A 24,867-nucleotide genomic window follows, 5' to 3' on the forward strand; every position below is an offset into this window, starting at 1 on the left:
TTAAATGAAGAGGGGGTATATACAGGAAGGTTGCAGAGATGTCTGCTCTTCAGCAAAACAGTTTTTCACTATCTGAAGGTCTGAATGCATATCTTGGATCTAAATTCATGACCCGTATTCTATAGGTCTGTATCTGAATCCTTAAAATAATTATGTCTTTTCCCTTGTCATAGGAAGATAGCATAATTTGGGCTAGAAGGGACCTCTAATGGTCACGCAGCACAACTCCTCTGCAGGGAGCAGGGACATCTTCAGCTAGACCAGGTCACTTAGAGCCCTGTTCAATATTTCCAGGTGTGGAAACATTCCAACACCTCTCTGGGCAAACTCTGCCAGTGTTTCGCCACCTTCTTAGTGCAAAAAGTCTTCCCTATATCTATCAACCCTCCTTTAATTTAAAATCATTGCCTCTGTCCCTATCACACCAGGCCCTGTCCCGATCCTTCTTATATACTGCCTTGAAGCATGGAAAAGCTGCAATAAAATTCCCCAGAGCCTTCCTCTTGTCCAGGTTGAACAGCCTTAATGCTCTCAGCCTTTCCTCACAAGAGAGATGCTCCATCCCTATGATCATCCTCATCATCCTCCTCTGGACTCTCTTCACCAGGTCCCTGCCTGACCTTCAAGGTCCCATCCAACCCCAGCTGATGATTCTGAGATGTGAGATTGTGCTGGGTCAAACATGGACCCCTGATGGAGTTGTTGCCCACAGCTCACTGAACACAGCCATGCAGACAATTCCTTATTCCTGATCTGCCTATCCATCAAATACATATCTCTCAATTTAGGGATGGATATTTTAGGATCCTCTGTCAAAGGCCTTCCAGAAATCCAGAGAGATGACATCCATAGCTCTTCCCCTGTCTTCCTTATTGTCTCTATATTTCCACTTCAGAATAGTTATTTCCCAAGATTTATCCCAGTGATGTGAAAATGCACATAATAGCAGAAATCTTATTAATTTAAGTAGGAACAATAACCAAGTAATTTTCTTACCAAACTCAAAAAAATGCTGTCAGCTTTTGTTATTAAAGAGATTAGAGGATACATTCAAGGTATTATTAATTTTCTGAGCTTTTCTTCAATTGCATCCATTTTGATTTTGAATACCTATCAATTGGATAGTTAAAGTTATTCAAAGAAAATACTGTTTAATCAAATGCCATTTTCTTAAGCAAGTGGTATTTTGCATTTATCAAAACATATTGTTATTTCATGAATGGTTAAGAGCAAAATTCTGAATTAAACCGATGGATAAAAGCCACAGATTTTATGATGCAACATCTATTGGCTTCAGTTTTGAATTGAATCCAAAGACCTGAAGGAGGAACTGTTGTAATTCAAAATATCTCTGACTAAACAGTTATGGTTCTGTTTATGATATTAGAATCACTGCCACATGCTTCCCAGTCTGTGATATGATCATATGGGGGAAAATCTACACCAGGGTAAGGGTGGTTTTTTTTTTTTTTTAATCCACAGATATAATAGGATCAAAATGAAATACAATAAGAGGACATTATTTATCCAAGGTAATCTAGACTATTATATCAATCCTTTTTTTCCCAGATGTATATTCAGATGAGTATACGTAAATATACAAAACTGAGAGATAGGAAAAAAAATAATCAAAAAACAAATGAAGAAACATTTTCAAGTTTATTTCATGTAAAATTCCCAGGTTAAATTCCCAAGAAATTAAGCAAAGTAACCATCTCTGAAAATAGAAATAGATTTGTTTTCTACAGTTTTATGATATAAATTTTCAGCAGTTTATTTGATTCAGATAAATATTTTCCACATGCAGTTATTACAGTTGTCCAATAATGAGATTCAGAGCAATGTGTCTGAGACAGACATGACTATTCTGTCAAAATAGCACACAGCTGAAATTCAAAGGGCTCAAAATCAAATCAGTAGAAGTTATTATCATCTGACTTCCTGCATAAAGACTTGCATAAAGGCTTTATTTCATCTTTGTTTCTACTGTTTCTATCACATTAAAAGAATATGTGTTTTCAGGTTTTCTAGTGGCTAGCATTAAACCAAAATGCACAAAGAAGTTGAGCCAGTCTCCATCTTACCTTGGTAATCACAAAGAAAAAGAAATCTGATTTCACAGCCAAACTATTCTTCCTACATGTAGATTTGCTTGTTCCTGAACATTGTAAAGAGTGTACATGATTTCAAATACTTTTTCAGTTTGAATATATTTCCTTTTCCCTCTGTGTATGAAAAAATATATCCTGCAGGTTAAGTTAACATGGGTTTATATGTATTTGTAAATATTGACCCTTTGAAATTGAACTGGATGTTTTATGCTTCCTCATCTACAGCTTACTCACTAATATGCTGTTCAGAGAGAATGGGAATGTCTTCCCTTTTAATCTTTAATTGTCAAACTTTTTAGGAAACTGTCTTTTTTTAAGCCATATATTGACTTTCATGAAAACATATATTAGACTAATTTTCATACTGGCTAAAACTAAAGATTTTCTTTTATTCCATATATTGACATTTCTAAATTTATATCTGGCTATCTAAATCAAACTTTATACTGACAAAATTTCCCATGAACCTGTATTTAAAGATGCTATTACCTGATCCACTTAAAAAATCCTTTTGATAAAAAAGAAAGGTCTCACTCAAAGGTCTTAACTTAAAAAATAGCATAGTTTTGTACATCTAGCTAAAAATATGTAACAAAGGAAACAAATTTAAATCTTTGCTTCTCATGATATTGAGAGTACTAATAAATGAAAATGCTTTGTCTTAATAATCTCGTCCTTGTGGACTATTTAAGTAGAAATTCAATGAAATTTTTATGAGGGAAAAAACAAAACCTCATTACAAAGCTTTCATTTTGCCAAATGTGATAACAGTGCTCACAAAAGAAAATCCTAGCTCTTTGCTCATACTTTTGTGTGCAGTTAAGATAAAAGTTGAAGTTTCTTTTCCCCTGTAAGCAGAAGTTAATCACCTGCTACAACCACGATTTTGGAGCACACACTACATTTGATTGCAGCCTTAGGATCTCCTTTGTTCATCTAACTAGAGACATTTAAAAGCTGATAAGCCTAAGCTAATTGTCTAGGCTTTCTTTTTAATCCATCAGGAAAGACAGGCATCTCCAAAGCATGATTTGTCCTGCTTATCTTAGAAAGAGAGGTGCAGAAATCTCACTATCGTGGGAGGAGTTTCTTTTTCAGAAATTCCTCTCTTTCCTTTGACTACAAAAGATCTTACTTCTAAAACACTCCAGTGAGATGAAGTTATTCTCCTTACCTTTAACATATGACACTAAATAATTTTCTGATATATTAATTCTGCCTTGAAGTTCTGAACTCTGTAGGTTTTGTCAGAGGAAAGAGGGAGCCCTGTCTTTGATCTTGAGTTTTGTCTTGAAGTTTGGGCTTCTGAGGAATTTACGAGAAAAAGGCAGGCTCTGGTTTCTGGTTTGACATCAAGAAGGAAGTTCTTGGGTGAACCCCTCTGCAGATTCACTGCCCTGTTTTGTTGGATAGAGTCAGAGAGGAGCCAGGAAGGTGCTTAGGTGGGTGGAAGCCTCTGTCACTGTCATATTTTCTGAAAAATCTCTTTGCCCAGGATTTTCTCCTGGGAAGCTGAGAAGCCTCAGAGAAAAAGGAAAACAACATCGTCTCATTTGCTTCTCCTGTGTTTTGCTGCTTTGGAATGTGGTTGGAGATTGTTTATCCAACATATGAATTGGTTTTGACTTAATGGCCAATCAGTACCAGGCTGTGTCAGGACTCTGGAAGGAGTCACAAGATTTCATCATTATCTTGTTAGTCTTATGTCTGTATCTTTTCTCTATTCTTTAGTATAGTTTAGTATAGCATTCTTTAATATAATATAATATAATGCCATAAAATAATAAATTACCCTTCTAAGAACATGGACTCAGATTCATCATTCCTGCCTTCATAAAGGGACCCCAAAAATACCACAAACCTCTCCTGTGAGGAAAGGCTGAGAGGTTGGGATTGCTCAGCCTAAATGACAGAAGGCTCCAGGGTGACTTCCTGCAGCCTTTCAGTGCTTGAAGGGAGCCACAAGGGAGCTGGAGGGGGATCTTCTACAGGGCATGTGATGATGGAACAGGGGGAAATGGTTTTAAACTGACAGAGGGTAGGTTTAGATTGGGTATTAGGAAGAAATTCTTTAATATGAGGGTGAGGAAACACTTGAACATGTTGCCCAGAGAAGCTGTAGATGCTCCATCCCTGGAAGTGTTCAAGGCCAGGTTGGATGGAACTTGGAGCAATCTGGTCTGGGGGAATGTTGGCACAGGGCAGGGGGTTGGCACAAGGTGAACTTTCAGGTTCCTTCCAAATCAAACTATTCTGATTCTGTGTTTTGTACAGCCATAGTTCTGACACATATTGAAAATTCAGCACAGTTAGTAAATCCTTATGCTTCACGTAGTTCTTGGAGGCATAAAATGTGCATGGCAAGTACAGTCAGTAAATCTTATTATAAATTGTATCATATGCATGCATTTCAACTATATCGTTATTCAAAGTTGTATTTTTACTGGCATTTTTTTACTCAATTTTAATTGGGCATCAGAGTCTAACTAAATTAGGCTATAGAACCTTTTCATTTGTTACTATAAGGTCTCAGTCTTGTTAATGGATTCCAGGAGTGGGTAGTGGTTTTTCCTTTAATTGGGATTTTTTTTCCTCCTTCTTTAAAAAAAAAAAAACAACTATGTCAGAAATGTGTGATAAGTGTTTCTATTCCTGAAGCAATTACAATTTGCAAATGAGAATTCATGAAAGCTTTGTTCTTTAGTTATTTCTCAGGCAAAGGGAGAAAATCAACCTTTGAATTAAGTGACATGACATGAGGGTATTTCAAGGGCCCAGTGTTTTATTACTGACTTCTGAGCATGCAAGTTGAAGCAAAATTATCCAGATAAAACTCTTTAATATAAAATGGATAAAGGAATCTAAATCTCTGGAAGCCATAGGATGTGACTGCTTAGTACTTTGCGTTGTGTTGGCATCGTCTAACTTTTTACATCCATATAGTAGGAATCTCTTTTTCTTTGCTAAGCATGTCTGAAGGTACACACCTAATCCAGATCAGATGAGCTATGATTTAGAATTGGTTATTTCTCACCACTGTTTTTAAAGGGGCTTCAAGTACTTCAGATAACCTATGTGCTCAGATGAAACCCATCCTACAGGTTGCACAGATGTAACATGGATACCAGGAGAGATAAATGCCACCTTCATTGATCATTTCCAGCTTAACTAGCATACACTCTATTAGCACATTTTGAATGTATTATCATCAGCATTGTGATTCCATTTTCAAGGTTGAAAAGCTCAGAGTTAGCTCAGAGAAGTAGAGGGGTTTGTGCAATGGGGGGGTAGGCACTGGCAGAACCAAGATTCTGGAGCTCTGCCCAAATGTGGCATTAAATGGGCAGCACCCAACAGAGGAAATATGAAAACATCTGAAAAATCTGCCCCAAAGCAATTCTGAAAATGCCATCTGATTCATCTACAGACACAATTAATTCTAAAGACCTTTTACTCTAGCCCAGCCAGGACTTTGAAATGGAAGCCATACATTTGTATATATCTGAATATGTAGTGACTTCTTCTTAATAATAACCTTTACAGTCCCCAATTTAAAGTACCAGCAGCACTTTGATATTAATTAGAAATTAATTTTTTCTATATCTAAGGTGAGGAATAGAAAATATTAGTTTTATTTTACTTTTTGTTGTTGTTGTTGTTTTGGATCACAAATAGCTGAACATAATAAATAAAATACTTTAACTTTTGAGTTCATAAATAGAGACATTATTAGTAGATGCTGAAGTAATTTGCTTCTGTTTTTGAAGCAAATTACTTTCCTATCAAAGGAAATTGATCTCTGCTGGAACAGAGATGCTCCTCCCAGGCTAGGAGCCAGAGTTAGCTGCAGCAGATCCTCCCTGAGAAAATCCAGCTTGTGTTAAAACTCCAAGTTTGCTGAAAATGAGAAGTGCTCAGATCTGGATTTCATGCCTATCATAGCAGAGCAGCAAAACCAAAAGTGAACTCACTGAAGGCTGGTGGGAGGCTGGGGAGTGCCATGGGCCTCCCTTGTATCAGCCTGGACCTTTCTGGGGATGGATTCCCTGGGAATTGGAAAACTTGATCTGACGTGCACAAAAACCTGTTTGGGATCACACTGACAGTGTTGGTACCCCATGGGACATGAGTACTTCATAAGGAAAATTCATGAGTAATAAGAGATTTGGAGCATGACTAAAAGGGAGGGGTCAGCCAGATAAAGTAAAAGGACTTGAGACAGATCAGGCTTGACATCCTCAGGGATAGGTATTGGATTGATTTTGCATATCCTCATTAATTATTATGAAAAAATGCAGGAATTTTTTATTAATTTTGGCTAACAGCCTGATTTTTGGAGCTATGGTCAGAACTGAAAATCATAGTTCACAGGCAAGCAGCTTTGTATTTCTGAAAAATAATAAAGGCAAAATATGTACATGCAAAAATAGTTTTTTTAAAATTCAATTTAGACTAGCTGATCAGAAAATACAGCTGGTTTCCTAATGTGAGGTAAAATCCTAAGAATTCAAGTGTGTTTTGCTGCAGTGACCATGCTCAATATTGTTCCTTCTCCCATTCCTCTATTCCTGTCCTTATTCTGTTAGTGCCTAAAAAGAGGAATATGTACAGTTAGTCATTGGTAGAGCAAAAAAGATGTGCTGTGAGCTTCTGACTGGACTTATGAATTGCAGGTCATAAATTTCACTGAATTTGTTCCTTTTTACATGATCACAGTTTTAAGAGTAGTCCTATTTAATTATGCAAAAACCTTATGCAAGATCTAGAGCGACTATCCTTAAAGCATTTGAGAAATAAGTAATATTTGTTGTTAAAAATAAGAACCTTATTTCCAATCTGAAAATGTAGTCATGTAAACATCAGCCATCACTTCCCTTTATGCATAGGACAAAATCATCCCTCAATACCCTGCTAAGTAAGTGGATTGAGCAGCAGTGCACACATTCCTATCCTTGAGCAACTCTCAGAGTTTAAATCAGTTTGATGCTGGTAATTGCTGTACTTTCAAGTTAACAGCTGTGTTTCTTTTCTGATTAAGGGGGAAAAGGTTATCATCATCATCATCATCATCCTCTCAGGACATTCTTTGGAGGTGTGCACTGCTCTCTGCTGATCACAAAGGGAACCCAGGGGTCAGGTTTGGATGTCTGATTCCCAAAGGACCAAAGAAGGGCAAATTAATCTAATCTAATTGACACAAACTCTATTTAACAGGTGATTTTAATAACTCTATATCAACCACCTATCAGTTTATTTCATCCCACTTTCCCAACCTTGCTGTCAACACCAAATTTATCAGTTTTGAGACTGCATTTAGTTCCTAAACATTTAAAAAATACCATTAATAATACAGATCAAATAGCTCATCTCTGTGCAGTCCAGCAGAAATAAACCTGTTCAGCATAAACTCGCCATTTATACACTTATTCGGAGGACTCTGTAAAAGTCAGTTCAAGAATATCTATTTTCCTTTTTGGTTGGTAGTATCTCACTCCTTTAAATCCTTGCTATTCAAGTCCTGAGATCAGTATCAGACTGACAGTAAGACAAATTTATTATCTCATTTTTCCCTTAAAAACATGGTATAATATGAACATCCCTGCAAGATTCTGAACTCCCTTCTATTCAGTGGTTATTGGAAATGGAGCATGAATGGTACCAAGAGTTTCTTGATGTAACAAACTCCCAAGTGCAAGAGCCTGGATTTCCTGGCTGGAAGACTTCTATAATTACTCTTTGACATGGAGTTAAAGAGGAAAGTTGTCTCTAGGAACCTCACCTTTGAGACATCCTACCAGAAAATAAATTCAATAATCAAGTTCTGGCCTTACTAATGTTGTGTCCAGATGGGCACAGAAAACATGTAAACTTATTAGGGATTTACATATATATGTTTGATAGTTTGAAAAGTTAAAAACGTGCTTTTACATGGAAACACATTTTCTCACAATAATAATAACAGCACTCTGTGATAACATTATGCCACTGGCAGCCACAAGGAATTCCTCCAGGACAAGTCAGCGTGTGTGAAACTCCTGCTGCTTGTTGCCCAGACTTCCCACTGTTCTGAACTCCAAAGCTGAGAGACACTGAGCCCTGTTAATTAGCATCTGTAATGACAGTTCTATTTCCATCATTTTGTGACTGTAAGAAAGTGTGACTCTCATTCAATTTATTCTCTCTGCTTGATTAGTCATGCCACTAACACCACCCTTAAACCCTTACCAGCTCTTCTCCATTTCACTTCCCTGATTCTTATTTCCATTTTAGGATGAAGAGCAGAACATTCTTTTCCAGAATTTGTACCTCACATAAAAAAAAATACTGTTGTTCTGACATCATTCCTGCTGCATTTTCCTTTGCCTCCTTAATTAATCTCTGCTACACTTTTGATACTACTATTAGATAAAATTGATAAAAAGAATAATTATATACAACCTGAAATAATCTCCTTAACCTAAAGTAACAAACTATACTTGGAACATTAATCTCCTGCTCAGTGCTAGGGGTTGATGACATACTGACTAAAATCTGTGCTCTCAGTATACTTTACACTATAGGGAGAAATTGAGAAAAGGTTTTATATCTTCAGTTTTAAAAGACAAAGAAAAAAAAATGAAGCAGACATCAAGTGAAAGAGGAAGAATGTGAGAGGAGGGATGGAGGGAGGAAAGGATGGAGAGTATGTCAGTGTGAATCAGAGCTGGCTGCTGAGGTTGTCAGTACTTAGTAACCTCTTAATACACATAACAATTCTTGCTCTTGCCCAGACTAAGTATCAGACATCAATGCCTCTCTGCCTCCCAATTGTAGGGGGACACAGTATGGGTAAATGAAGATGGTGTAGAATGTAATCTTATCTCCCAACAAGTTGCAGCTGAACCAGTTACTAAAGATTAGGAGCAGGCCTGATGTTAACAGGCCTCACCTGTAGCCAATAAGAACAGTGATATAAAAGAGTGGATTGGTGGGATCAAGAGTCAGATGATGGCTGCTGTAAGGACCAGGAACAGTCAGTGCTTAGAGGAGCTGCCTACAGGAAACATCGAGGAGGTATGAAACTCTGGCGAAACTCTGGCGATATGGAATCCTTGCAGTATAATGATAAGAGAACTCTTGATATATAAGACAACACCCAGTGATGATAGCCCCTGCTGAGTAATCAGGGAATCAAGGGGTCAATACAGGAAATTTAGATCCTACACACAACATTGCCCTGTGACACACATAAAGCCCTTATTTCTTGGCCTGTGAATGTATTGAAAATCTCAATTCCCAGGGCTGTGAATTCTGCAGTTTTCCAGATAACAATTAACACTTGTTAAAGAGGGGGTGGAGGTTCCTAAACCAACATCAACAGAGAAGACTCGAGCAGAGACAAAACTGGCAGGAGGGAAAGAAATCAGGAATGTAAATTTGAACTTTGAAGCCATTTGGGACCTAAATAAATGCAGGCAGGACACCAAGGCGGAGCTTATGCAGCTCTTTGCTTCCTTGGGTCCCATCTGGGAGCTCTGGCTGCCACTTTGTGCCATGGTCCTGTGACAGGGAGTTCCTTCTGTCTCTCACCCATTGGGACAGAACTGGCAAACTGAGGATTTTACCTCTGCAAGAGGCAATGTGGCTTTCAGCTGTTCTCAGCACCCCCAGGAAAAGCAGAAGCAGCTGTTTCTCCCAGCAGCATGAGGCTCCTGGCTTGCTGTGACACCCCACGCCTCTGGAGGGTGAAAGCAGCTATTCCCTCCAAACACAGGGAAAAGAAGGGAGGGATGTTGTGCCAGTGTTCAATTCTTTGAAAAATGAGGGTCTGGCACTATCCTGACATTAGGGCATGAGGGAGAGATGTGTTACAGAGTACTGCAGCCACTTGCTTTGGTCTAGACAGCAGAGTTACAGAGACAGCAAGAGCAATAGGATTTCTTAAGCTGTCACAAATAGCCTATCCTCCTGATCTTCCTAATTTAAACAGCAATATAGTGTTTCTGGTTTAGGGGCTTTTTGTTTGGTTTTTTTTTTTTTCTTTTATTTCTCCTTCTCCTAGCCCCAGTGGGCTTGCTTGAGCAGACAGGCAGGGAAGGGAGCAATGCTCATTGACTTGTCATGTTTTCAGCAGCTCTTCAAAACTCTGAGTCAATATTCACTGGAGGATTAGCACCAGAGGAAAGGGCTTGAAAGCCTGTCTCACATTGCATTCTAACAGAGGGAAAGCTCCAAATGAGATTATGTGAATCTTGAAGAGAACCACTCTCAATCCCAGAACTGCTCAGAAGTGTGGTGGACCAGCCAGAAGCCTCCTGCAGACTCTTCATCCAACGTTTTGTGTCGGTTTTTCTGATGTCCTCTAAAAATCGAATTCCAGTGGCATTCAAAGCCTTGTGTGGGCAAGTCAAGAAATGAATATATAAATCTCAGATGGTTTCATCCTTTGAGCAACACTGGAAGTTGGATGAATCCTGGCTTAAGCCTTTTATCTCATGCCAAGTTCTTCCCTGTCTGTGAAGCCCATGGTATTTTCTGCCATTTGCACTCAAGTCCTGAAATGAGATTTAAAGTCTGTTCTCTGCTTCTATCCCTTAGCACCATTTTATTTGCAGTTTTAATTCAGATACACATCAATCCTATTAGACACTCTGAATTACGTGTTAATTAAACGTGGCACTCATAAATGCTTGTTCTGAAGTTAGTGGCAAATCTTTTATTGCCTGTAGCAGGAAAGGCTCCAAAGAATTTACAGAGTGCTGTGTTGATTACTTCTGAGAACTAAAAGTGACAAAGGCCAAAACCAACTTTATTCTAGTACACAAGCATAGATATTGAAATATTTCAGCATTTACAAATAAAATACCAGAGGGCTCAGGTCTGATGATTGAGCCATTGGATGCAGATGGATGAATCAAGAAGATTATGCAATTTGTGTCAGAGAAATCTCTGAATTTGCAGCAAGACAATCTGGTTCAGGATTCAGTTGCCCAGACTTAAATATCTTATTCCATTTTAGACATTTTATAATGGCTTATGTGGCTTCCAGTTGCTGCTGCAGAAGGTAGATGTCCCAAACACATTGGTGTGTTTCAAATACATAAGAAAATGTTTTGAAAATTAAATAGTGCTCCTTTGTGCCATGGAAACACACCTTCCCTGACATGCATGAAAAGAGAAGTCAGAGGAAATCAACAGGCCTTTGTCTCAGCCATTTATGTGAGGAAGGGAGGAAGGAAGGAAGGATGGACAATGGCAAAACAAAACTAAGGAGAGCAAAAAGAAACCCAGAGGAGATGGAGGAATAAAAGTTTTGAAATATAGACATGTTTAATTGTGTAAGTTCTGAGGCCTTAAAAGAAATAATAAGACAGTAATTTCAATTTTTTCCACAGGGAAGAAAAAAGAAAGTAACTTCAATAAGTTTTGTAAAAAAAAAAATTGTGAAGAATGTAATTTAAGCCTGGGAGACTTACATTACAAAAAAATTAAATTACAAAGCTCAGACATGACAGCTGGATAAGCCCTGGAAGACTGATGGAGCTCCAAGTAAGAGCTGCATAACTCAGAAGCAGAGTTTGGACTCATTCCATGGTAGTCCTGCACCTGTATGGCTGGAAGCTCAGACCAGGTGATCCTGATATTTTTCAAACTTCATAACAAGGAGAACTTCCCAAGACTCCAGGCTGAGGCTGCTGATGCAGCTGCACTGCAGTCCTAGAATGACAGAGCTGAAATTTTTGGTTTTGGTGCTCTGAAGACAGAGAAGTACTGAAGTACTCACTGTACTTGTGAGAGACAGCACCTACTGCTGAGTTTGGATTCATTTGCAGCCTGCTGGGTGAATTGTCCTGTTTCATTTGAAGCTTCCTAGATTCAAGTTATTTCTAATGAAGTACATTAGTTTATAATCTATTAATAGATTACCTTCTAACTTGTACCTTGTATTTTGCTAGGATGTGGTGCTGCAGTGCATTTTGGAGAAAGGTAGTTCTACCTGGTGAAGTACCTCTCCATTTTATTTATCTCTTATACATTGGTAATAGGAAGAAAACTCAACACACAACTGATCCTTTTCAAACTGACTGTGAAAGGCTTATCCCATGTTTTACTCCCTGAACACTTTGGCATTTGTAGTCAACCTGATCAGAGCTGTGATGTCTGGAAGCCCTGGCTTGTCCAACATCCCCTTTATATTTCCTCTATACTCTTCTCTAGTCTGTCATTCTCCTTCTTTGGGGAAGATTGGTGGTATTCATCATCCTCTTACTTTTTGTTACTGCATGGAATTGAGTTCTCTCCTCTAATTCCCTTTGTCTTTCACTAGAGCTATAGAGAGTGGGGAAGCCAGAGGACACAGTCTGAAGAAAGTCTTTCACTTCGATCAAAGAAATCAGAAGTCAAGCCCAAATTCTCTGAAAGGAAAGTGATACTTGGTATCTCTCAAAACCTCACACTCAAGAGGCAGAACTAATTTGCCGCTCCTCACTGGAAATTGTCATAGTGGAGAACAGGACCTCAGAGGTAAAACCAAACTAACTCTAACTGGCTGGACAAGGAGACTTAATTTTTTCTGATTCTGTGTAAATCTCTGAGTGAAAGCTAAGTGCTTTGTTTTGAAGTGCTTTTCTAAGAATCTTACAGTGCTTTGGAAATTCAAACCTTCCCCAAAGGCCTTCTGGGGAATTGCCTTTGCTCTTTTGCTTCGCTCTGTATTAGCAACATCTGATAGAGTGAAGAGCTAGAAGCTCTTGATTTTCAGAATTTGCTCTTTGCTTGATTCCAGTTTTATTCTGCTGGGTGGAAGCAAACTGCAGCACTGAAGAATCTGCTTTTCTGGTTTGGTCTAGACATATCCCACAGTTTTTTATAATCCAGCTTCATATTAAGTCTTTCTGCAGACTCAAATGTCCTAAGCGTGGAAATAATGCGATTTATCGGTTAGTTCCTTCTGAGCCTACAGAAAAAGCAGCTCATATTGCTACTTGGTACTCAATATCCATATGTATTTCTGGAGAAGAAAATCTAGCTTTTTCTATTTCTTTAAGACCAAATGGATGGCACTTTTCCTGGGAATCCCCTCAATTCTTCTGAATGTGCTGTTTCCCTGGAGATAGTATCAATCCACACAGTTGTGATTTTTCTGCCTGAATCATGTAAAAGTGCACAAAAACAGAGATATGCAATAGTTAAAAACTGTATGTATTTGCATGAGTTTGTCATGGTATAAGAACTGGAAATTTTTCACACATTTAATGTTATTACAGCCTAATATAACTTGCAAGGGAGTAAATTCGTTTTAATTCCAGCCCTGACAGGCAGCAGACTAGTGCCTAGATCTTCAAAAAATTAGCCATTGGTTCCTGTGGATTTCTTTTCTTCATGTTAGTATGATACCACAAGAAAATAAATAAGTTAATTTTCCAATCAGTCATTCATTACTAAAACGATGATGGCTCATTAAATAATAATCAGCTCATGGGGAGAAGTTTGTTCTTAACTTCCTGTGTCTGCAGCTGGTTTATGCCCTGAAGAAAGGACCTTACAGCTTTATCACTTCCATTCTCTGGAAAATAGCTGTTGCTTTTTCTAGGGAGGGCTAATCTTTATCAGGATCGTGTTAATGGTCATGTAAAATTTTGTGGGAGTGAGCTTGAGGGGTTATTATTTGCAATTAAAAAAGGATATTCCTTCTAATGTTTTTTAATTTTTTTTGCAAATGAGAGCAATCTCACTACAAAAACTTCAGGCCTTATGCTGTGTTAGTCAGAAATAAAGATTTCAACCCATACATATCTCCCAGCCAGACAAGTCAAGGTTTAATGTTGATTTTCATGTTCCTTGAGCTGACCTTTTAATGTCTTGCCCTTTTTTGCTGTCCTATTTTTGGAATTTTGTTTGATGCTAATCTTTTCCACCTCATTACTTGCACAATCTTCAAAAACATTTGGGGGTAAAGAATAGGTTTATTTGCCAATTAAACTGTTAATTGGTTCCCAGATTATTTTATGTGTCTTTTACAGACTTGCATCAACTACTTTTGTTGCTAGCCACCCAGCTGAGCCTGGGGAAAGGATTGAATATTACTGAAACCATCATGCACCCTGAAGCTGCCATTTTTAAGATGAGACTGATGAAGTCTCTATATTTTGGTGAAACCAAACCATCAGGCTATAGTGCATGCAGCCCTTGGCACAGCTGGCTAAGGAAGCCATGTCATGAAGAGTGTTTCCATGTGGCACTCTATTGAAGATATTTTTGCCCAACATCCAGGAGGAATGATAAGGAGAACTCCGTCTTATCAGAAGGCTAATTAATTATTTTATTATACTATATTATTCTATACTATATTACATTGCATTACATTACATCTAAACTCAATCTGACAAGCACTTAACTGCACTCCACTGCACAGCATCTCGTGACTGTCAGCTGACAGTCCTAACACACACACACACACCTGGATCCAATTGGTCAGTGAATCAAAACACTCACACCAGAATCCAATTACCAGTTCCCTTCAGGTAAACAATCTTCCACAATGCATTCCACTTGTGAACAAACACAGGCACAGCCAATGAGATAAGAATTGTTTTTCCTTTCTCCGAGGTTCAGAGAATGTGAAACCCAGAATATCCTTGGGAAGTTGTGCCTTGCATTTCCCTGTGAAGAGAAATGTGGCGACAGCACTCAGTAGTGGCTACAGGAGATGGCCATGCCAAGGAAACTCCATCACCTGCGTGGCCAGGGCAAGCCAGGTCAGGTGTGTTGGACCAGGTGTTTCTTGGAAAAATAGCCTGTTCCTGTGTGAATCCACTGCAGTCTCTTGTTTGGTGTTCTGTGAGATGCTAAGCTGCAATCTTGACCATTTTAATGGGATTCCAGCACAGTTTCCCTCCAATGGGTCCAGTAACACATACAAGATTACACATTGAGGGAGAAAGCCTCTATCACATCATAAACTTTCAGTATTTTGATCAAGACAGAGATGTGGAATAAAGGTCTAGTTGCTATGGGAGTTTTCAAACTGAATTGAGTATAATAATAAACTCTACAAATCCATATATAACTTGGTTAATGGAGTTACTACATAAATCCTTTCATCAAAGCAAAAACCTGTATCAAAGTTAAGAGTACAAGAGTCAAACTGAAAGGAATAAATCCCTTCACAGAAAGATGTGACCTGTTTATGATCTGATCTGAGTTCAAGATGACAAACTAAAATATTTATATGTAATTCTGGAATGACTAATACATGCTTCTTTACCTATGGAAATTAGAGCAGCAAAAATCAGGAATTATCAGAATGGCTGAGAAGATTTTGAAAATATTTTTCTTCTCAGAAAATAATGACTCAACAAGACAATAAAATTTCTCACAGTGAGTTTTTGTAAGTCTTGGTTCCTATCAGAAGGGGCAAACAAACAGACCTTAGGGACTTTTTTTTCAAAATTGCCAACAGTTTGTTTGGACATTTTCAAAATAAAAAATGCTGCTTTCTTCAGTCAATACATTTTTTGGTTTGCTAGTCTAAATAGAGTTATATCTGACATCACTTACAAGTGTAGAAGGCTGCATCTTTTTGGATTGAGTATTGCACAGAAGGCATATGCAATGCCACAGTTTCTGCTCTCAAGGTGTGTGCAGATGGATTTGCATTTTAGAATGCCTTAGTCTTTAAAAATGTAAGTGTAATTTTTCCATTTTGCACTAACAGATCTTTCTTAGAAGTCCCTAGCAGTTTGTAGGAAGGAAGGTTAGTCCCCATTTAAGAGAAGTAGTCATTCTATTTAATAAAAATAGAGTAGGAATGCTTTGCTACACCACAGCCTAAACCCTCAAGATGAGAATGTCAACACCAGCAGCTGGATCACTCTCTAGTCTCCTGCTGCCCACAGCTTTATCAGCCACAACTTTTCTCTGCTGCAGATCAGCAAGGTTTTTCCTCAACAAAGCTGGCTCATACCTGTATTTGGCTGGGCACACAAAACACACTGAGTGAAGAATGGTCAGGAGTGATCAAATCCAGGACTGCCCTAAATACTATTCACAGAGGTCAAAGCCAATTTTTTAACCATAAAGGGTGCAAACAGTTCTGCAAAAAGAGTTCCAGAAGATAAATATTGTTTCTCCTGGAGCAGAGAATGAAGTCAGTATAGACATACTGATTTACACTATGATCCTGAAGAGAGCTGTAGACTGGAAGATGCTCATTTACTTGGTTGTGTTGGGGGTCTCATGTCCACTTACTAAGAATTCACTCCAGAGTTAAGGTTGTGTTGAAAAGTTGTTGCTAAACATCAGTTTCACACAGCACAGTGTATCAAACTGTCTCCTATGATATCCTTCATTCCCTGGCTAAGGAATACCTCCATTAAAACTCATATTTTTTTTAAAAAGAATTTGCAATTAAATAGTTTATTTGAATTCAAGATTGATCAGGTTCAAGAAGAATGCAAATCACTGCTCAAATGAAAGAATGTGGCACAGTGTATTCAGTCAGCAAAAAAAGCCAAATTATTAAATGTCCATGGGTAATATAGATCAACTGTTCTGAAAGTGCAAATAGCATAACTTCATTTTAATTTTAAATACAGCAGGTACACAGGGGTTAATGCTGATAATTATATTCGGGTGTTATGTGCATAAATCATATTAGCATATAACAGGATTTGTGGCTGCAACACCCACACATCAGCTTTTATATTTACTGCAAACACTCTAACGAGGTTTCCATTCCCAAACTATTCTCCAAGTCTGATTCACTACTCCAGGAACTGTCATGGGGCCAGGCTGACCTACTGAGTTATAATACAGCACAATGCTTTCTCTGTTCTATCAATGTTCCTATTTCTCATCCAGAGAAGGATTATAGGGACAAAGAACCAGTCCCTCCTAATTGCACCAGCATGGTGCACACTGGGATAATTTTTGAGACCACAGCTGCAACTAGAGTTGTAATAAAGGTAAATGATGTACCCTTTAAATATGTGCAATTACAACTTTTTCCCTTGGAGCATCTTACCACTAATGGATATACAAGTTACTATGTGGAATGAGTAACAAAAGGAATTGCTGTAACCAGGGAACTCTGTGTATATTTCAAAAAATGCCATTCATGTGTTGAGCTATGAGTTCAAACAGCAATGCAATCCATCCTCTTAGGAATGAATGTGGATAGCAAGAACAGTACTATTGAAGTTTTCCAAAAAATACCTCCTGGACCTAGAAATTATTTATATGGAGCCCCTTTTTAAAGCAGTCTAATACATTTCCATACAAAAAAGAATCTGTCCCACACTGAGGGAATGACAGTCTGCTGTGCTGCCAAAGGGGACAGATTGTGCTCAGGGCTCAGTGTCTTCTCGAGTATGCTCAGATTTCTGCCTGCATCCTCTTATTTTACAGTCCCTCCTGCTTTCTTAGAATATGGCTTAGAAGTCAGCTACCCACTCTTCTCATTGCATTTTCCATGTTTTCCTTCATTTGATTTTCTCGTGCTTGACAAAGGAAAAGTAAATATAGAGCTGCAATTGGCTGACCAACTTTGCCTTTACTTCCTGCTAGTTAGAAACATGATTCTAACTTTCTAGTTTGTCTCTAGCTAAAAGAAGAAATAAATAAGCTCCAGTTAAATGAGTTACCTTTGTGCTGTCTAACCTTCCCACCACATTCACATGAAAGGACTCATTGGAAAGATGTGCTGCACACAACAAGTTGTCAGGAAACATTGTAGCTATAAAATCGTCTTTATTTTTACTATTGTGAACATTTTGAGGCACAAAGTACCGTGGGAAGGAGTATGTTTGGAAACCAAAGAATTCCTTCCCTTGCAGCTGAAAGAACAAGAGCTGACTTGTCTGTGATTACTTTTTAACACCCAAAAAATATGAGAAGAGTGAATGAACTTAAGGACATTTTTTTGTCTCAGAACACTTTTTTACTCCTGAAGCAGTCACAGAGAAGCTGGACACCTCAATTCTATGGATGCAACTTAACTGGGAAAGCAATAATATAGCCACAAGTTGTTTTGGTTGTATCACTCTATAAAAGGTTACACCGCCATAATTTATGTGACTAGAGCTTGTGTAGCTAAAACAATGACATTTAAAATTAACTGATCTGGGGAAGTGTGAGTCTAATTGTGGTAAATTCAGCACAGCTTACAAGAAACACCTGGTAAACTGGTTTCAATTTTCAAGTTTCAAGACATGCTGGCCACCACTGGACTCCAGGCTGATCTCAGTACTGAGTTATGAAAAGCCACCTCAGGTACTCAGCCACCTCAGTCACCAGTGAGGAGCAGTTGCACAGAGCACTGTAAAATACCTGCATCTTCAGGTGTCTATGATCTACTTCTATAATTACCTCTCAGCTGTGTCCAATGAATGGACTGTACAGCGTAGAGACACCCACTAACCCTGCTAACTCCCCGGTAGGAGTGATACTATTTGTAAACCATTTCTACAAAGGATGCCTTTAGGGTATTTAGGGTATATTTAAGGTCTAACCAGGTCTCTTTTAACTTTGCATAATGTCTTAATAATAAGACTACAAATTTTGTCAAGATAACCTCTAATAATTCCAGTACTAGACCAAACTCTCTGGGCACGTGTTCTGAGCCTGTTATTTGGGCCCTCATCACCGATTCAGAGAATTTTGGGAAATTCAGTTCAGTGGTGGATGATTTGTCTGGAAAGAACAATTTTACTGAGAACTAAAGAGGTTACAGATTGAAATCATTTATCATGGCACACACCCATCCTGAGAGTTGAGCACATTTTATTATTAAAATTACTCTTTCTTCTTCCTTGCTTTTGTACCCAGCTCTTCACCAAACCAAACTAAATGGGAAATCAAGATCTCATTTCTATTACTTATCTATTTTACTCGTTCCGTTTTAGTTTTTAAATGAAACTTTTGGACTAGTTTTTCTTAAAAGCCAGGCTGTCTTGGAGAGCAGTGTTTCTGTGATTTCTAACAGAACAGATTCTATTACTTTAGGAAAGTAGAGATTTGTGGTTTTTTGTTTGTTTGTTTTAATTTCTTGTGGCCTTATATGAAAGAAACTTCTGATGACATTTCAAAGTGTCACTTGAATGAAATATTTCTATGCAGCCTTTACATTGGGACTGCATTATTAAAAAAGGGAACTTCGAGCCCTTTCTCTCTCACACACACGCAAGTATCAACATATTGTACTTTGTAGAAATCTCAACACTGAATTTGGTGACACCTCTTGCATCACTTTCCATGATAATGCATGACATATAAGATATGCTGTGTTGCTATTTATATCAACATTCAAACATTAAATAACGAGCTACCAGAGCAACCAACTTGTCATCCAGTGGATATTGCAATGATAACTAAACAATTCTTTTATCTAAACCTTGTAGCTGAACAACCACCTGAGATGAAAGTTGTTTTACCCTGTAACCAATGGAAATTCAGTTTAGCCTGTTTTACACAGCCTGAATTTTTCCTCTGCTTTTGGATAAATGAATAAACAATCTTGGCTCATGGAAGACTGTACAGAATCCCACTTTGCACTCACACTCTAAAGAGCTGTGCTTGCTCTATTTGTTAAGTGTGTTGTAAATAGTCATCAACACACTTTTTTAAGCATTCCTTTGCACATAGCTTAATTAAAGTATCTGAAAACCATCTAATTACAGAGCCTACCTTGAGACCAAGGAGCTGTTCCTGTTCTTGACTTTGCAAAGTCAAGAGTTTATCATGCAGCCTCTGCAAAGAACAAATCCTTTACAAGCCTTGTATAGGATTGGTACAGCCTCTGTCAGCAGTCTCCTCTATTACGCCAAATACATTTGGATAGTATCTAGTCTTTTTTTTTTCGAGATGGTTTTAGGGCATATTTCATATTCAGCAACTACTGCCTGCCTTCTTTTTTCATCATGCAGCTACAAATAATATGCAAACAGTCCTGGTTTAACCCCAGCTGGAAGCTCAGCCCCACATGGCTGCACACTCCAGCCCAGCCCCTGCGGGATCAGGGCGATAATCAGAAAGGTAAGAGTGGGAAAACTCATGGGTGGGGATAAAGACTGTTTAATAGGTAGAGAAAAGCAAAGCAAAGCAACAAATTCATTCACCACTTCCCATGGGTAGGCAGGTGTTCAGCCATCATCAGGAAAGCGGGACACCATCATGTATAACAGTGACGACTTAGGAAGACAAATATCATCACGCTGAATGGTGTCCTCTTCCTGCTTCTTTCCCCAGCCTTGCATTCTGAGTATGACATGATACAGTCTGGACATCCTTTAGCTCAGCTGGGGTCAGCTGTGCTCTCTGTGTCCCTTCCCAAATCCTTGTGCGGTCCTGTCGTTCTGATTTTTTAAGATTTTCTAAGGTTACTGTTGTTTACTTTCTTGCAGCAAACTTTCTCACACACTTTCCGTAAATAAATTATTGTTTTGCATTCTTTTATGGAAGAGGAGGAATTTGATGGACTGTTGGTTTGTCCAGTGTCATTGGGGAGGCAGCACTTTCACCCTCCAATCCACTGTCACTTTTAGAAAACTATAAATGTTAGAGTCAGGAAATAAACTTCTCTTTTTCTTCACCTTGAGAGCAGCAGTGTCCACTTGTGTAGTTTCATGTCCTATAGTGACACAGTCCCAGCCTCCTTGCTGGTGGGTTGGGGTGAGGAGCAGAAAAGGACTTGACTGTGTAAGCCCTGCTCAGTAGTAACAAAAACATTCTTCAGTTATCAATAGCGTTTTCAGCACAAATCCAAACCACAGCCCCATACCAGCTACTCTGAAGAAAATTAACTCTACCACAGCCAAAACCAGCAAATATAAACACTATATGAAACAAGTTACAAAGGAGTCCTCATTGCTTCAGCAGATTTGTTCTTAGATGAGTAACACTAAATAAATCTGTGTTAGATTATCTGTACCATCAAATTATGAACAAGGGACTTGCAGGTTAACTTCCCCAACCTCAATTAAAGGACAGAAACCTTATAAAATCTGCTTCAGAAAGCAATTTGTAAGTCATAAGATATCCAAACGTGGCAAGGATGCCATGCAAACAGTACAGACGTTGGCAGGCAGATGTGTGTGTCAAATCCCAAAGCACAACTTGTAGCTGCTTAGCAAACGGGGAATGCCCTCCCTTTGGATGTATATTGCATTTAATATAAAAAGAATCTTTAGATCTCTCATATTTACGACTGTGCCTGAATAAAGGATTTTGGAATTGTTTACAACACAGAAGGCACAGCAGCAGCACTGCCTAAAGGAGTTTTTCCTTCCTTCCACCACAGCATTTACTCTTGGTCCTGGGGCATGCCTGCCACCCCTTCAGCTGTGTCAGGGAATTTATTTGGCTGGAAAGCATTGCATCCACCTGTAATCATTTTTGTACACATGCCAACATACTTTTTCTAGCTCACAGTCAATGTAGATCAGTTCCCCATGGATCCAACGCAATAACAAACTTTAAAGGAAAAAGCAATAGGGTACTACTGCTTAGAATCTGTGCCTCAATATCCTGAGTTTCAAGGTACATCATCTCTCTGGAGCATGTTCTCTATCTGCACTTCTCAACTGGAGTTCACAGGAACAAGAGAACAGAAATCAGAACAACACGAGCTGAGCCACAGAGCTTTTCAGTAAAGAGATCATAAATAAAATCCTGAGAGTTATTGATCTCTGACACCAACACAAGTGCTGGGATTAATCCTCTGAAGTCTGACTGGAGCATGCCTGGGGCTGCGAGTACCATTATGGGGGGAAATCCTACCTGCTGTCTCTTACTCTTCCTTACTTGTATGGGGTGAATTTCAGAAGTTTGTTACTCTTTAGTCTGTCTCTAGGTGATTCATCAACCAGGACACTCTGTGTCTGCTTTCTTGTCTAGTCCAAAATAGGGTAACACAGCCCATAATAGGGGCTGTGCTAGTATTAACAGTAACAGCAATCAAGTAGGTGAATTTATACGTACTTAGGTGAATTTATACCTACTTAAGCACCAAAGTGGGTATACTTTATTTAAGTAGATTAGCTGGTTTTGTGATAGGTGGTCTTCAATCTTATCTGGCACCCTGCTTTGTATCTCTGTAATAATTACATTTGAAGAGTCTCATTCTAACCCCACCACTTTTGCTGATTTGTACCCTGCTTAACAAGGAGTCTTGCTCAACTAACATGCATTTGAGAGGTAACACAGTTTATGAATCAGTGCAAGATACTGAAGATTATCGTCTGTCAAAGGGTTAGAGAGCTTGCAACCAGGAAACCTCCCATGAATGAGAAAAAAAGTGCAGACTTGAAAATAAGCTAGAAAAATTACAGGCAACATTACACAGCAAATCTCAGTCAGTAGACAGAAGAGTAGTGGAAAAAAGAGTTATAATATCCAGGTTTGTATGAGACTCTAAGGGCTGAAAGAATATTTTTATCTGGATATCAAGGGGCAGTGTGAAGACTTATTTCCAGAAAATCTGTGCTCTTACTCAGACTCACTACTGCAGGAGCTAGTGGCTGTAAGAATTGGGATCAGCCGAAAAGCTGGAACTCTGCCTAGTGGGATGAACCAGAGAGGATCCAAAAGCCAACATCAGCTAGAGGAGCCAAAGCTCCCTCTGCTCCCAAGACAGGGTCTGTGGGCAGGAGATGCCTCGATTCCAGCCTCTTTTCTTTGAAATGACATCTGCCTGATATGCTTATGGAAGTCAGACTCCTGGGAAGCTGAGAACACCAGAGTCATAGGTTCATTGTACAAACACATTTCACATACACAGTGGATCTGATGTTGAGGTCAATAGTCTAGACAGTCTTCTATAAGGAGCTCCTAAAAAAAATTATTTCAAGATTTTTAAATTTTAAAAAGAGCCAGGCTCTGCTTGAGTGAAAGCAAGGACTACTAACTCACCAAACTTAAAAATATGTACAACAGATAAAAGAGAAAAACTGAAAGAGTATTTGTACAGCCCTCCCCTGACTGTAGCTGACTTCTTGCTTTCACTCCTGGTGATGACTGGTTTGGGGTTGGATTTGGTGCAAGACAAGACATAATTTAAGTGTCTATCTGCAGCTGTCATTATATGAGTAGACTATCCAAACTCCATTATAGCTGATGTAAATCTAGTTAATGTAATCTAATTGGGGCCTAGGGAACACTTCAGATCTTAAAAGAAGACACCTAAGACAGGCTTCAGTTTTGCAAGCAGAAACATCCATTTATTTCTGTTTTATGTGTAAATGTGCAGGAGTTTTGGTGAGAGCCAGCAGACATAACAGACCTTTGGAAGGACCATGCTCTTCTAGAGCATCAGCTGGAGGTCAGGGAGGCTCTCAGAGGATCTCAAATCTCACTGCTTTCAGTCCTTGCACCTCCTCTGTCATTTAAAGGCCTGATATCACGCCCAAAACACATCTGATCTTCCATGTCCAGGAGGCTATACTTGGTCAAGTTACAGCTTAAAGGATCTGTAATCTCTAGCTGAAAACACCAAAAACAATCCTGAAGGGAACAAACACATTCCAGCACAACTTTAAACCTTTCTAATTACTTCCTACACAGGAACATGGTTATTCCCAGTGACACTTGAGCATGGTTAGTGCCAGTGACCTGCAATTTTGGTAAAGGGTACAAAAATGCTTTTAGAGAAGGCAAGGAACACAAATGTACTTTACCTCCAATTACAAATATGTTACCTTTTGACCCTATAACCTCTTTTTGTCTTTGACTGGTGATAAGAGTTTCATGAATTTGTCTAGGTAAAAATCAAAGAAATTGAAATGTTAATGAGAAGACACCTCTACAAAAACTGAAGTATCACCAGACTCCTTTCTGGGCATGTTAAATTTATCATTTTCCAACAAGGCAAAATGTAATCGTTCTCCAAGTCTGGATACAAAGGGAAATCATAAAACTCAACAGCTGTACTCAGGATCAAATAATTGGTTTTCAAAGGAAGCTCTCTGGAGCCAGAAGATGCCACATCCTCCAGTAGTTCACAGAAGATTGAACAAAAAGCCTCCAAAAATAATCAAGGATCTGCTTTTGAGAAATACAAACTAAGACTTTCTGTGCTTGGAGGATGGAAGGCTGCCCAGGATGAAGGATGAGATACAGAACAAAAGGAAGGAAATGTCCTGTACTGTCACAGAGAACCCTGTTCCAGCCCAAAGGCAGCATCCAGAGTGATCTTGTTGCACCACTTCATGTGGAGGATCTATAACTTTTTTGCACATCACTGTATCTCTGTCTCTATGCAGTAAATGGCAGCTGTGCTTTAGAAGAAGACATTCTTAATTCAGTTTCCAGCATATCATTGAAAGGTTAAATAATATACCAGAGCCCTTTCATCCTTGATGCAATACTATGGGATGTGCAAAATCCACTGAGAGCAAGAGAAGCAGCATTAAATTTTTGGCCTGCTGGGGGAAAAAGAGTATACTGCAGAGGGAGAGTGTTAGGTAAATTTTATCCACGTGGTGATATTTTGCACAGCTTGAAATACTCTTTCATGCACCAGTCACAGCTGTAAATAGGAAATTAGACATTTTCTGGCTTTTCAGAAGTTCATCGAGAGATCAATTTGAAACCTGAAAAGGTGGGAAAAACCTAGGTGCCAAAGTGGAAGGCAATTTATCAAAATTCAGCCTACCACTGTGCCGGTTTTTATCACTCTTTATGCAGCTCTTTGGAAGAATCTCCTTTCTTCTTATCAACGTGTGTTTTGTTGCCCTTCCTCCATTGTTACCCTCCCTCTGCAGTAATCTGCTGGTGGAGTCTG

This window comes from Agelaius tricolor, unplaced genomic scaffold (genome assembly GCF_023055355.1).
Source record: "Agelaius tricolor isolate 1412-34295 unplaced genomic scaffold, bAgeTri1.0.p SCAF_3, whole genome shotgun sequence".
NCBI lineage: Eukaryota > Metazoa > Chordata > Aves > Passeriformes > Icteridae > Agelaius > Agelaius tricolor.